Below are 13,028 nucleotides of genomic sequence, written 5' to 3'. Positions count from 1 at the left end.
TGATTTACCCACTTTTTTCCTAACCAGTTTCGTGTGGGGAGACACCTACTGCACTGTGTTTGAGAAAAGCAGTTGTGTTTTTTTGTGTTCAGTAAACCGTAGGCTAGTGGCCTACTCAAGTTGTCTGCATTTTTTAAAAGTCCCCATGTTAGGACAAAAAGCTTTCTCAGTTCTCTGTTGAATATTTTACTTATTAGTTGAAAATGAGTATCCAGCTGTGTTATCAGTCAGAGGGATTCCCATCAGCTCATGACGCGTTCCAGTGTCTCAGCTTTCCGTTAGACGCTGAGGGGATTCTGAGTTTCCCTGGCAGTTCTGTTTGCTGTTACGCTGTCTCTTTATATTAATGGCTTTCATTTTTATTCCTTTGCCTGAGATGGAGAAGGAAATGAAATTAGATGACCTTTTTTTCATGCTTCAGCCCGACTGGCTCTTTATAAAATGGGGAGTAGAGTCCCTCCCTCAAGATGGCAAACGTGTTCAACTGTGTGTAAACTGGGGTCATAGTCCGTTCTTTGAAGAATAGGAAGGGTGCTGTTATGATAAATGTGCTGGAAATGATTCAAGGTAAAAGTACAGCAGGGCACAAGTGGCCGCTTCAGCCCTTTTGGTGGCAGGTGGGACACCCTCTGAGTCTAGCTAAAAGAGACCAAGAAGAAAGGGATCAGCTAGTGGAAGCCCTGGTCGAGGGGATAAAACACTCGTCCCCGGGAGAATTTCCAAGCAGTGCACTTATGTCAGTGTTACATCGTGTTCTGTCTTTTCGCACCTTTTATCATAGGATGGGGGGAGATATCCCCAAATAGGGAGGGATATTTGTGTACTGCTTCATCCTACCTATGTGTGCCGTACCAAACATACACCCCTGCCCCCAATGTCTGTGGATGTGTTTCTTAAGCATTTATGTGGTAGGAAATTGAGGTTATTCCGCTGTACAGGCTCTCCTGAGTATTGCTTATATGAAGCAGGATATGACTGAAGAATGATTTGACTTTAGACGCCTGCTATTTGGAGTGGTCGGGAATAGAAATATTCCTTTCACCATTCATGATCAGGAAGAACTTCAGTCAAAACACATTTTTGGAAGGGCTAGAATGTTCAGGGAATTTATTGGAAAATTTATGCCATGAGCTGTCCTCATTCAGTTAATTCATGACAGTTTTAAAGATAGGTTGTTTTTATTTCTTAGTATATAACAACTAACAGTCTTATCAGTCATGAATTCCTATTCTATGCCATATTATCTTTCTACAGTTTAAGTGAATCCTGTCTACTACTGAGAATCTTTCTTTCTCAAGACATTTGTAACTAGTTTATTGGAAACAAAAACCCTGTGGCTGTTCCTTCCAGGGATGACAAAATACAGTTATTGTCAATGCATGAAAGTAGGAAGAAGAAAATAAAAATCACTTGTAATCTCACCAGCTCTATGATAGTTGGGAAGCCAATGGGGATTTTTGAGCTGAGAAAAAAACAATTTTAAGGAAACTTTTAATTAAATATTTTTAAAGGACCACAGAAGGGGTGTGGGTGAATATGCCAGGTGGAAAGCAGGGAGAGGAGGCAGGACTATTGCAGTAGTCTAGGCAGGAAATGACGGTAGGTTGCAGTGCATTCTAGCAGTGGAGCTGGTGACTAATGGTCAAATTCTAGATCTGATGGGAAGATAGAGCTGAAGGGTTTGTTGATAGGCTCTGGGTTATGAGAAAAAGAAGTAAAGAAAAACAAAGGGTTTTATCCTGAACAACCAGAATGCTGGAATTGCCACTTATTGAGCTGGGAAAAGCAGAGAGAGGAGGAAATTTGGATGGGAAAAATTGAGGGTGGGCCCCGTGTAGTTATTTACTAAGGTACTTATTCAAAGCTTTGTCTCACTTGGTCTCCCCGATGCTTCTGCACAGGGATAAGCGTGCTTTTATTAATAAATCGCAAGGCAACATGAAGCTCGTGATATGGAAACTTTAAGTCACGGAAGGAAAAATTCCGGGTAAAGATCAGAAAAGGCCAGTAAGGAGAAGCATCCCCAGGAGCCCCATAGCGGCCCCAGCAGGAGGCTCTTGTAAAAGGCAATTTAATTAAACTGTAGGCATCTGAGAACCTTTCTCCAGACAGCCTCACAGAAGCCCTTTACGATCTTTTGTTCGTGCCTCTAGCTCTAACTGGGTGTGTTTCCAGGTTTGGACTTTGTTACCTGACTTGCCGGGTGATGGGGTTAATGTTACTCAGGAGGAGTATGGATTTTCCTGTGCATCATAGATCAATTCTAATCATCTTTCCAATATTGCTTTGCACTGTAAAAGTGGTTGGTTTGTTTTTTTTTAAGAGAACTGTTTCTGCCTTTTACATGAACTAACCTAGAAAACTCCTTTATTTTTTCTGATCGTGCCTGAGAAAGAATGGCAGTTTCAAAGCAGAATTTTTTTTTTAAGCCACTTTATTTTCTTTGCATATGGCTCAAAGCAAGTCGGTTTAAATCTCTAGCTTTACAGGAAAAAAAACCCAACATATGTTCATTCAGAATACCAAGGGAGGTTGTAGCTTACTCCATTTTGAATGTCCTCGTAGTCTTCCTCTTATTCCAGGTCAAATGCGTTTTTTTCCCTTCCTCCTTCATCTTTTATTGTTGTTGTTGTTCATAACTGCACCCTAGAGTTTCTTTGTTAATGCTGATAGTACTTGGGCCTTCTTTTGAAAATAAAGCAACACCCTAAATGCCCGGGATGAGAACCTAAATTTGCTTGTTTAGCAGCGCTAATGAACACCCCTGTGCGCCAGGCGCTGTTTGAGGGGCTGGGAGTGCAGCAAGTGACAGGCAACAGCCCGGCTGTCCAGGAGCTGAAAATCGAGCTCGGTGTGTGTGTTGGGGGCGTGGGTAGGTGATGAGTAACCCAGAATGCAAATGTGCGAGTTAAGCTTTGAGTGAATGTGAGGAAAGTCAGGACATAGAGAGTGATGGGCAGTGCGTGGGATTATCTGAGGAGGCACCTGAAGCTGAGATCTGACCTTGCACCAGCCTCCTGGTTTACGACAGAGAGGGTGGATGGAAACCAGCCCTGCCTCTGCAGAAGTAAAGTATCTTAACTGTGTAGTTTTAGATCTTTTCAGATAAGAAGCTGGTGCAAGAGTGCTGCTGATTTGAAACAATGACAGGAGCGATGTATGTGCGCATGCATATTTGATGTGTATTTTTGTAAAGAATCCTGGTTAAGTGTGAACAGAGTTGTATTTGAAGAAAGCAGTACTGTTTTCCAAAGGGAACAAATAGCACATTGGAAGCCAGTCTCTGGTGAGAACATCTGCGGGTTATTTTTCCCATTTTTAAGAGAGGTGGTAATATTGGGACAATGATCGTATGACTTAGAATCAGATCATTTTTAGGTCTGAAATGGAGGAACCTTTAGAGACTATGTTGTCTCATCTCTCTCATTCCTTTGAATGACAAAGCTGAAAAGGACAAGCTCTGCCCCAGGTTTCCCTGCTGGTTAGTGGAGGGGCTGATTAGAACCTGTCTCCATGCCTTTCAGCAAGATGTCTGTGCAGTCAGGGTCCCAAAGAGAAGATTCTTATTATTTTAAAGTGATCCTACAATCATTTATAAAATAAGTCTCTGCTGTTTATAGTTTGTCCTCTTTATGCATAATTCTGCCCCAGATAATGATAAAACAGAGAAATAAATCAATTTCTACTTTTCCATTTTTTGGTTCGTTTTCATCAAACCTTAGTGTAAAAGCTGAATTTAAGAGAAATGCTAGTCTCTCATTTTCAGCCTGTAAGATATGAGTGGGTTTGCTAGTGTTTATGGGTAAGGGGCACAGGGCGATGTCCAGGGGAGACACTGCCCTGTCTCTACCTTCCCTCCTCTCTCCTCTTCCCTGCCTTGCCCCGTCCACCCTGTACACGTCTGTCTTTCACTCTTATTCTTTCACACAGATTCCCCCCCGCCCCTTTTTCTCTCTCCCATTCTTATATGCAAAACTGTTTTTGTTTGTTTTCACATTGGTTAAAACCATGCTAAGTTGTGAATCCAAATTGCCAAACCACAAGAGAGGTAATTAAGAGATAACATGGAAAGGTATGCAGTATTTTTCTGGCTTATTTCACTCAGCATAATATCCTCAAAGTTCATCCTCAAAGTTGTAGCATGTGTCAGAATTTCCTCCCTTTTTAAGGCTGAGTAATATTCCATTGTATGTCTGTATACGTTTTGCTTATCCGTTCATCTGTCAGTGGACACCCGGTTGCTTCCACATTTTGGCTATTGTGAGTAATGCTGCTCTCAGCATGGGTGTAGAAATAGTTGTGAGATCTTGCTTTCCATTCTTGTGAGTATATACCCAGAAGTGAAACTGCTGGATCATACAGCAGTTCTATTTTTAATTTCTTAAGGAACCACCATAGTGTTTTCCACAGCAGCTATACCACTTTATAGTCCCACCAATTCTTGCTATTTTCTGTTTTTTTGATAGTAGCCATCCTCATGGGTGTGAAATGATATCTCACTGTGGTTTTGATTGTTTGCATTTCCTTAATGATCGGTGATGTTGAGCAGCTTTTCATGTGCTTATTTGGAGAAAATCAGGTACATATTTGCTTCATTGCTCTTTACAATGTTTTGTGCTGAATGCTGAGCAGGCTGACCTATTTGGTCATCTGCTTCAAGAATATGTGAAGAGCTTGCCCAAATTAGCCGAGCATTTGAATCATCATTTAAGAACTGCAGTGTTATGAATATCTACTTGCTGATTACATATTGACAAGTTTCTATTTCAAAATGGTAAGTGAATATTTATAGACACAGAACTTAGTTATGTTTTGCCAGAGTCACAGGCCACTGTTCCCGCATTGCTCTTCCTGATAACCCAGTTCAACCAATAGAAAAATATCTAAAACAATTTTACATGGAACTATGCCTAGTCTCTACATTAGGCAGGATGAAACTCATACACGTGTAAAGAGCCAGTTTAAATAAACAGTGAGATGACCATTGCTCTGGGGGAAAAAAAAAACAAAGAAAGATTGGTTCACTTACCGAAAAATGATAAAATTCAGAGGAGAAAAGCAGTCAGACTTTTCAGACCCATGTGAGGAGAAAGGGTGACCAAAGAAAGCCAGCTCCACTTTATTTTTTCTCTCCTGAATTAATCTTGCACATAAAAATTTCAAGTTCATGCAGAGATGAATCATTACACCCAGGAAGTGTTTAAAATAGAAAGCTGGGTACTTTTTTCTGAGACGTCTAGAGCCATTGGTAATTACAACTTGAAACAACCACGGAAGTAGATTTCTTTGAGCGACATAATCCAGAACCTGGCACCACTCAAGCTACATGTTTTGTGGGAAACAACAGAGTAGCCTGAAATTTGCATTTGAAACAATAAACTCCCTCCTGCATCACAGCCTGCACAGAATCGTTCAGTTGTGTTTAAAAAGAAATCCTCCATTTAGGTGTTTGATTTTCTCCGTGTCCTCTTTCTCCCTGACCTGTATGGTGTGTGTTGTTTTAGATCAGGTGCATCTTAGGTCAAGGTTCAGCAAACTTTTTCTGCAAAGAGCTAGGTAGTAATTATTTTCAGCTTTGTAGGTCATTGAGTCTCTGGCAACTACCCGGCCCTGGTGGTGTAGCAAAGTGGAAAAGCAGAGTTGCACCATCTTGGAGTTCAACCATGCATATTCATTAAAAGACTGGCCATCCTTACATTCCAATAAAACTTTATTTACAAGAGCAGGCAGTGGCACTATTTTGGTGATCCCTGTTGTAACTACTCTCAGGGGGCCACGGAAAGTTTAATCTCAACACGTGGTTAATGAGAGCTGTCTCCAAATGTTGAGTCTTCTCCATGGTGTTATTGGGGTCCCAAATATTCTTAGAGAGTTAAATAATCTTTTACCTTTTTAATTTGAAACCTTATTCAGTGACTAGAATCTTGAGGGAGTAAGAGAGAAAAGCTTCTAAAATATTTATAAATGCTAAAAATTAAATTGCTGAGATAAAATTTTGTTCTCATGAAAAGATAATTGTATAGCGAGTGTGGAATTTGCTTTCAATTTTCATTTCCTTGAGGAAACATCTTCATTGTGAGGAAAATTAGGGAATTAATGAACAAATGTTTCCTGAGTGTGAACTGTGATGCTTTTCTGAGCCCTAAGGGCAGCTGTGGGATGGCTACACTTCCTGCTCCAAGGCACTTACCATCTTGGGAAGATGCTCAAGGCCCATGAGAGAGGATATTTTAAAAAATGTGTTTTAACTTTTAGGGGGTATTTTATTTTATTTATCTATTTTATTTATTTTTTTACTTGGGTTTAGTTTTATTCTTTTTTAAAGAACTTTTATTGAGATATAATTGATATACAATAAACTGCATATATTTAAAGTGTACAGTTTGGGGGGTATTTTATTTTTAAATAAACCTTTTTGAGGTATAATTTCCTTATAGGAAAAATGCACTTTTTTTAAGCTCTTTATTGGAATATAATTGCTTTACACTGTTGTGCCAGTTTTTGCTGTACACCAAAGTGAATCAGCTGTATTTACACTTATATCCCCATAACCCCTCTCTCCCGCGACTCCCTCCCACACTCCCTATCTTGGCCCTCTAAGTCATCACCCATCATCGAGTTGATCTCCCTATGTCATGCAGCAATTTCCCACGTAGCATTGACATATATACACTACCAAATGTAAAATAGATAGCTAGTGGGAAGCTTCCAATAAAGAGCTTAAAAAAAACTGCACCTATGTTAAGCACATGATAAATTCCATGAGCTTTGACGTGCGGCCGCCACCCAGTCAAGATATGGGCGTTTCCATCTACCCAAAACGTGCCCCGGCCTCCCCCCACCAAACCCCAGACAACCATTTGTCTGTGTTCTGTCACCGTAGGCTGGGATTGCTGGTTCTAGAATTCACGTAAATGGAATCATAGCATATGTCCTCTCTTGTGCCTGGCTCAGAGGTTGCCAAATTTCCTTGGCTCACAAGACCTTTGGAGAATCAGTATTTTTTTCATGGTGTCCCAAGTCAAAAGCAATACCTAACAAGTTCCATCAGGTCCAGAGAACACAGTAGAAGTACTTGGCATGGCGTCCAGTTGTTGCTGTGTTTCCCTCAAAAATTGAAAATACCCCCGTGGTACCTGTGAGTTCACCATGGTGCCCTGGGGTGACGTAGTGCAGAGTTTGGGAACCACATGTCCAGTTTCTTTGACTCAGCGTAACTTTTTCAGATACATTCATGTTGTTATATGTGTTAGTAGTTTGTTCCTTTACGTATTTTACTGCTGAGTACTAGTTCATTTCAGAAAATACCACGGTATATTCATTCACTTGTTGGAAGCATTTGAGTTGTTTCTACTTTTTGGCTATGGTGCGTGAAACCATATAAGCATTCCTGTGAGTCCTTGGGTAGGCAGATACCTACTGTCATTTCTCTAAGAGTAGAATTGTTGGGCCATATGATAAATGCATGTCTAACTTTATGAGAAACTGCCAAACTTTTCCAAGTCACGTACCATTGTACGCCTACCAACAATGCATGAAAATTCTAGCTGCTCCAATACTTGCCAATACGTGGTATCATCAGTTTTTAAAAATTTTACCCATTCTGCTGGGTATGCTGTATATCTTAGCATGGTTTCAATTTGCAATTCCCTGAAGACTAACGATGAGCATCTTTGCAAGTGTGCTTATTTGCCATGTGTTTGTGTGCGTGTGCAAGCGTGCACGCGAGGTGTCTATTCAGATCTTTTGCCCATTATTTAATTGGGTTGCTTGTCCTTTTATTACTGAGTTGAAAGAATTTTTATTTTTATTTTTTACCTATTCTGGGTACAAGTCCTTTGCCAGGTATATATATTACAAAGAGTTTCTCCCAGTTGGTGGCTCGCCTTTTCATTTTCTTAATATTATGTTTTAAAGAACAGTAGTTTAAAATTCCAATTTATCAGTGTTTTTTTTTTTTTTTTTTTTTCAGTTTGTATTTTTTTTTGGCTATTTCAAGGTTAAGATTTTCACCTAAGTTTTCTTTTAGGAGTTTTATAATTTTGACTTTTACATTTTGGTCTAGGATCAAGCTATTTTTTGTGTATGCCATGAAATGAAGGTTGAGATTTGTTTTTTTTCCATACAGATTTCTGGTTGTTTCACTAGCATTTGTTGAGAAAAATCTTTCCCTTTGGAATTAACTAGACCCTTTTGTCAAAAATCAGTTGACCATGGATGTGCTTGCCTGCTTCTCGACTCTGTTCTGTCCCGTTAATCTCTGTCTACTCATCATACCTTGATTCTAGTAGATTTACAAGTTTTGAAATCAGGTAGTGTTATGGAGAAAGATGTATTTTTAAGTTTGATTTCTTTTATCAAACTTTTCTCGTTTCTTTTTTCTCTTGATCTCCATCAGGCTTCCCATCTGTATTTCCAGGTAGGAAAAGATATTCAGAGAAAAGTAGAAAGAAGGGATGGTTCCTATATGGTGAAAGCCAAAACATTTCCAGAAATCCTCAGCAGACGTCTGCTTACATTTCATTGACTAGACTAACTGTCCCGTGGCTCTCCAGCCCTTCGAGGGGACCTGGGAAGCCAAGAATTAGGCACACAGTCTTCCCTGACACGTCACCCAGGGTCCTGTAGTCTGAAAGAGGAGGATTGGGAATACTGGGTAGGCAGCCAGAAGCACATGCCACACATCTCTCTCTCTCTCTCTCTCTCTCTCTCTCTCTCTCTCTCTCTCTCTCTCTCTCTCACACACACACACACACACACACACACTTATATTTGTGTTACAGTATTTCTGGAAGGTGCCTGAGAAATGGGTAACAGGGGGTTACCTCTTCGGAAGAGACTGGCAGTCAGAAGGAAGAGGGACATTTATTTTTCACTTTATATTGTTCTTTCCTGCTGAGATTTTTTTTTCTTTTGGTAAAAAACAATGTGTGTTAACTGTAGAGGAAGGAAGTTGATAGGAAGCTGGCAGAACTCCTTGGTTACAGCAGTCCAACCAGCTCCTCAGAGCCTGGGGGCTTCAGCCTCAGCTGTAAGATGAAAGGTTAGATTAGATCCTGTCTTTGGACTCCTGGGTCTAAGCCTCTTCCAGTTAATTACACAGTCTCCAGGAACCGGAGAAGGGGATTAAGAATCAGCTCCTTGAGTCACAAAAGAAACCTAGCATCTTGAAGTGATTCTTCTTTAGACGTTCTTATGGGCTGAACTGCATCCGCCTGCCCCACATCCCCACACTCATACGCTGACGTCCTAACCCACAGCTCCCCAGAATGTGACTGTATTTGGAGAGGGGTGATGAGGTAAAATGAGGTCAGGAGGGTGGGCCCTGATCCAGCGTGGCTGTGTCTTTATAAGAAGAGGTGATTTGGAGAGATACACACACACACAGCACAGGGAAGACCATGTGAAGACACAGGGAGAAGACAGCTGTCTCAAAGCCAAAGGAGAAACCAACCCTGCTGACACCTGGATTTCGGGCTTCTAGCCTCCAGCATCGTGGGGTAGTCATTTCTGTTCTTTAAGTCGCCCAGTTTGTGGTACTTTGTTATGGCAGCCTTGGCAAATAAATACAGTCTTCTATCCCTTTAAACTTTTGTGGGGATAGTTTTGTATTTTGCAGAATCTCCAGGATAGCCTGAGATTGCACTAGACTTGGCTACTTCATCTAGTCCTGTCGCTGGTGAAAGCTGGTCCCCCAGAAACCTGACGATACAGGACGTGGGCTGGGAGCAGAGCCGAGTGTCTGGCAGGAAGAACGCGTGTCTGTGGTGGTGAGGTCAGCGCCAGCCTCTCCTCAGGGCCTCACTGCCACGCACACCTCGCTCCCGGGTTCCTTGGAGCCCCGCCTCCAGCTTGCTCACCTCTTCTCTCATCCATCTTCTGTCCTTGACCTTCAGAACCGATGGATGCTCTCCTGTGCTCTTGATTCTTTGCATGGTCTCTGGCTGCAAAGTCCATCTTGACCACAAATAGTTTTGCCTCTTCGCGAAGATCTGCACCTGTGCAGCTGGTGAGATTTGAGGGCAGAGTCCTGTGTTATAAGAGTTACCTTATGATATCTATTGACCGGAATTATATTCCACTTCTGATGAAGCAGGAAGGAGTGTGTGTGTGTGAGACAGACAGACAGACAGACAGACAGACAGACACCCTTGGGGTCTCACACCTTCTCTAGCCCAGCACTCTGAGCTGGATCTTGGCCTTGACCAGAGCCAAAGGGCTCTGAGATGGCCTGCAATCTTCCAGTTTAAGGGAGATTCACTCTTTGCTGGGGCAAAATGAGGGCCCACCTCCCGAGCTGGAGTGGGCAGTGACTGTGGGGCACCCGGGCGTGCCCTGGGAGGGACCCAGGCCTGCATTTCTAGCAGCTGCTGGGTTGACTGAAGGTGAGCAGAGGCTGACCTCGGGGCACTCTGCTCCTTGCCGAGCCCCTCCGGAGGAGGCCCCACCTGTGAGGTCTTTGCCAGCCTGTTTACCAGTTTCTTCTCCGGGAAGCACAGAGCAGGGGTGGGATGGGGCAGCCTGGACGGTCACCGTGTCCACCTTGCAGACACACTGGTGTTGGAGCAGAGAGCTGCACAGATGGAAATGTTTAGGTCCGGCTAAGCGGTATGTAGCTGTGAGCTCCTGGAGGGTACTGTACTGATTTTTGCTAAGCGGGGAATGAAAAGCACTTTTATTTATATGGAAAATTAAATCTCACTGCTTTTTATATGATTTACTATTGTTTTCTCACTCTGCGGAGATTTGCCGTGATGAGAACAGAGTAACAGGCCTTTCATGCAAGCGCTCAGCTTTACATTAGGCCCGACACGGCTGAGCTCTTTGAAACCCAGGCAGGCAGATGCATCTCTGGATGGAGGGTTTTTCTGGCCATATAATTTCTTTCATCAGCGCTGACTCTGCTCCATGCTAAGTGTGGGGCTGAGCTGACAGATAACACCCTTCTTGGTGCCGGTGGGACTCGGTATCTCATGTGGAAGCAGGAGGATGGATGCATTAGGGAAGTGATGGAGGGTGGCTGTGGAGAGCCCGGGACGTGTTTGTTTGCCTTAAGAGACTGTTCTACTTCATGCTAAATTTGCGAGGTGTTAAACTTGAGAAGCCTCGAAAATTCAGTAGAAAATACATTTTCACAGTATTTTAAGCTGGAACAGACTATTTTAAGATGAACAGTCCCTGGAGATAAACCAGCTCAGCTTCTTCCTTTTGTAGTTGAAGGCCTGAGGCCCAGAGGAGTCGGGTTTTCCAGGAACTTGCAGGGACTTAGCACAGCGCCGGGGTCAGAACCCTGGGCTCGATGCCATGCTCCTCGCCCCTTCCCTTTCAGCAGGGATGCTCACCCAGCCTTTGCAAAAGCATTTCCCTGGATGCAGAGGGATATGTTATTAATCTCAAAGCTAAGGTTTCAGAAGCGGTTTTTATAATAATTTATTAGAGCTACATAATTCACGGCAAATAGCACCATAGTTAATGCACAAAATGAATACTCTTAATAAAAGCCATTTATTAATTATTACGTACTAGTCAGAGCTTTTAAGCTATTTTAAGGGAAAACAGGATTTTGTCAAGAGTAGAGCCACCTCCAGGATCCAAGGAGAGGAAGTCCCTCTGTCCCAGGTTCTCTCTGTGTCCCTTGTCCCAGATCCCCCGTCTCCTCCCCCCACCCCCTCCCAGTCTGTTGGTGTCCGCCCCCCTCAACCCGGCCTGTCACTCTATTTGTCCATCACGCTGTCTCCCACCTCCACCTCTCTGACTTGGTCCCCTCTCGCCACCTAAGTCCCCCGTCTCCTCTCTTGGGTCCCCCCCCATCACCTGCCCTCTGTCTCAGGTGTGGTCATGCCTCAGTGCCATCTCTGCTTCTCCCTACAGACTTGGCCCCCTTTTCCTTCTCCTCTCCCACCAGCTTGCTCTGCAACTCACACATGATCCAAGTGACTGTGCCCGCCTCTCTCTGCTTCAGCCACCCCCCACAGACTAATTCTGTCTCTCACCATAATTTCCAGTTCCCAGGGAGCCATCTGATCTGCCTCCTTCAGCTTTTTTCACCAGGACGTGTTGCTGCCACACTTAGGAATTGGCTGCCTGTGGCCAGGTGGCCGGCCCTGGTCTAGCTCTGGGGCTTGGGTCCCAGGGGCCTCAAGAGCTCCGGGGAAGGGAGCCAGCCTCGTGCTAAACACTCGTGCATATGTGATTCATTCAGTCCTCATGGCGACCCTGTGATGTATCGCCCCTCATAGGGATGTGGAAACTCTGGCCCAGCACCAGTAAAACCATTGCACGGGGACCCACAGCTGGGAGGTGGCCGAGCTGGGAGCCTCCAAAATCAGCCCTGCGCCCTCCTCTTCCTCGTGCTGGGCTTTTCTGAAGTTAATCAGTGGATCCTTAATAATGCTGTGATGCTAAGTAAACCCACTCACTGTCTTTTGCACGAGTTTGGATGTTATTATTAAGGCATCCGGGCTATCAGCACAGGCTTTTATAAAAACCTCGCTTGCGCCCCTTGTCCACCAACAGCTTCGCATGCTTGGGGCCCAGGAGGATCTCTTTGATCTCAGCCAAGTCCTTGTAGAAACACCCAAGTAAGGTTTAAACATCACTAGCGGGTTTGCAGAATTTTGAAAAGCTCCTCCATCCCTTTTAAAGAACGTGTGACGCTCTGGCGTAAATCACATTTTGAATAATCAGTGGCGACTGACTGGTCTCTTCGCATCAGCAAAGATGTCACGTGGACATGAGAGTCGTAAGCCTATCTGGGAGCCAGGTGAACGTCCCTCCACGATCCTCCTCGATGAACAAAGGCAGTGAGTCCTTCCCTGCATCCCGTGAACTCTGCTGTGATGAAAGCTAAGAACCAGGCGGTGCCAGGTGGGAACAGGCTTAGCAGTAAGTGACCTTCCATTTCCACTCCCTCCTCCTTTTTCTTTGACCTCCTGCCACGGGGGCCTTGGAGGCAACCCGTAAGCTTTGCACGGAAGCTGCTAATCCCCCAGCAGTGCGTCCTGGCTCCATCTGGCAGCTGCTTCCTC

The 13,028-nt window shown here is 43.7% G+C and overlaps 1 protein-coding gene across 6 annotated transcripts in view; it reads left to right on the top strand.

Moving 5' to 3' along the window:
- Nucleotides 1–13,028, top strand: part of MFHAS1 (multifunctional ROCO family signaling regulator 1) — a 104,490-nt gene that overhangs the window by 41,643 nt on the left and 49,819 nt on the right. The window lies entirely within an intron of this gene.

This window comes from Hippopotamus amphibius, chromosome 10 (genome assembly GCF_030028045.1).
Source record: "Hippopotamus amphibius kiboko isolate mHipAmp2 chromosome 10, mHipAmp2.hap2, whole genome shotgun sequence".
Lineage (NCBI taxonomy): Eukaryota > Metazoa > Chordata > Mammalia > Artiodactyla > Hippopotamidae > Hippopotamus > Hippopotamus amphibius.
Note: the sequence above shows the minus strand (reverse complement) of the source record. Positions and strands in the feature narration are given on the sequence as shown.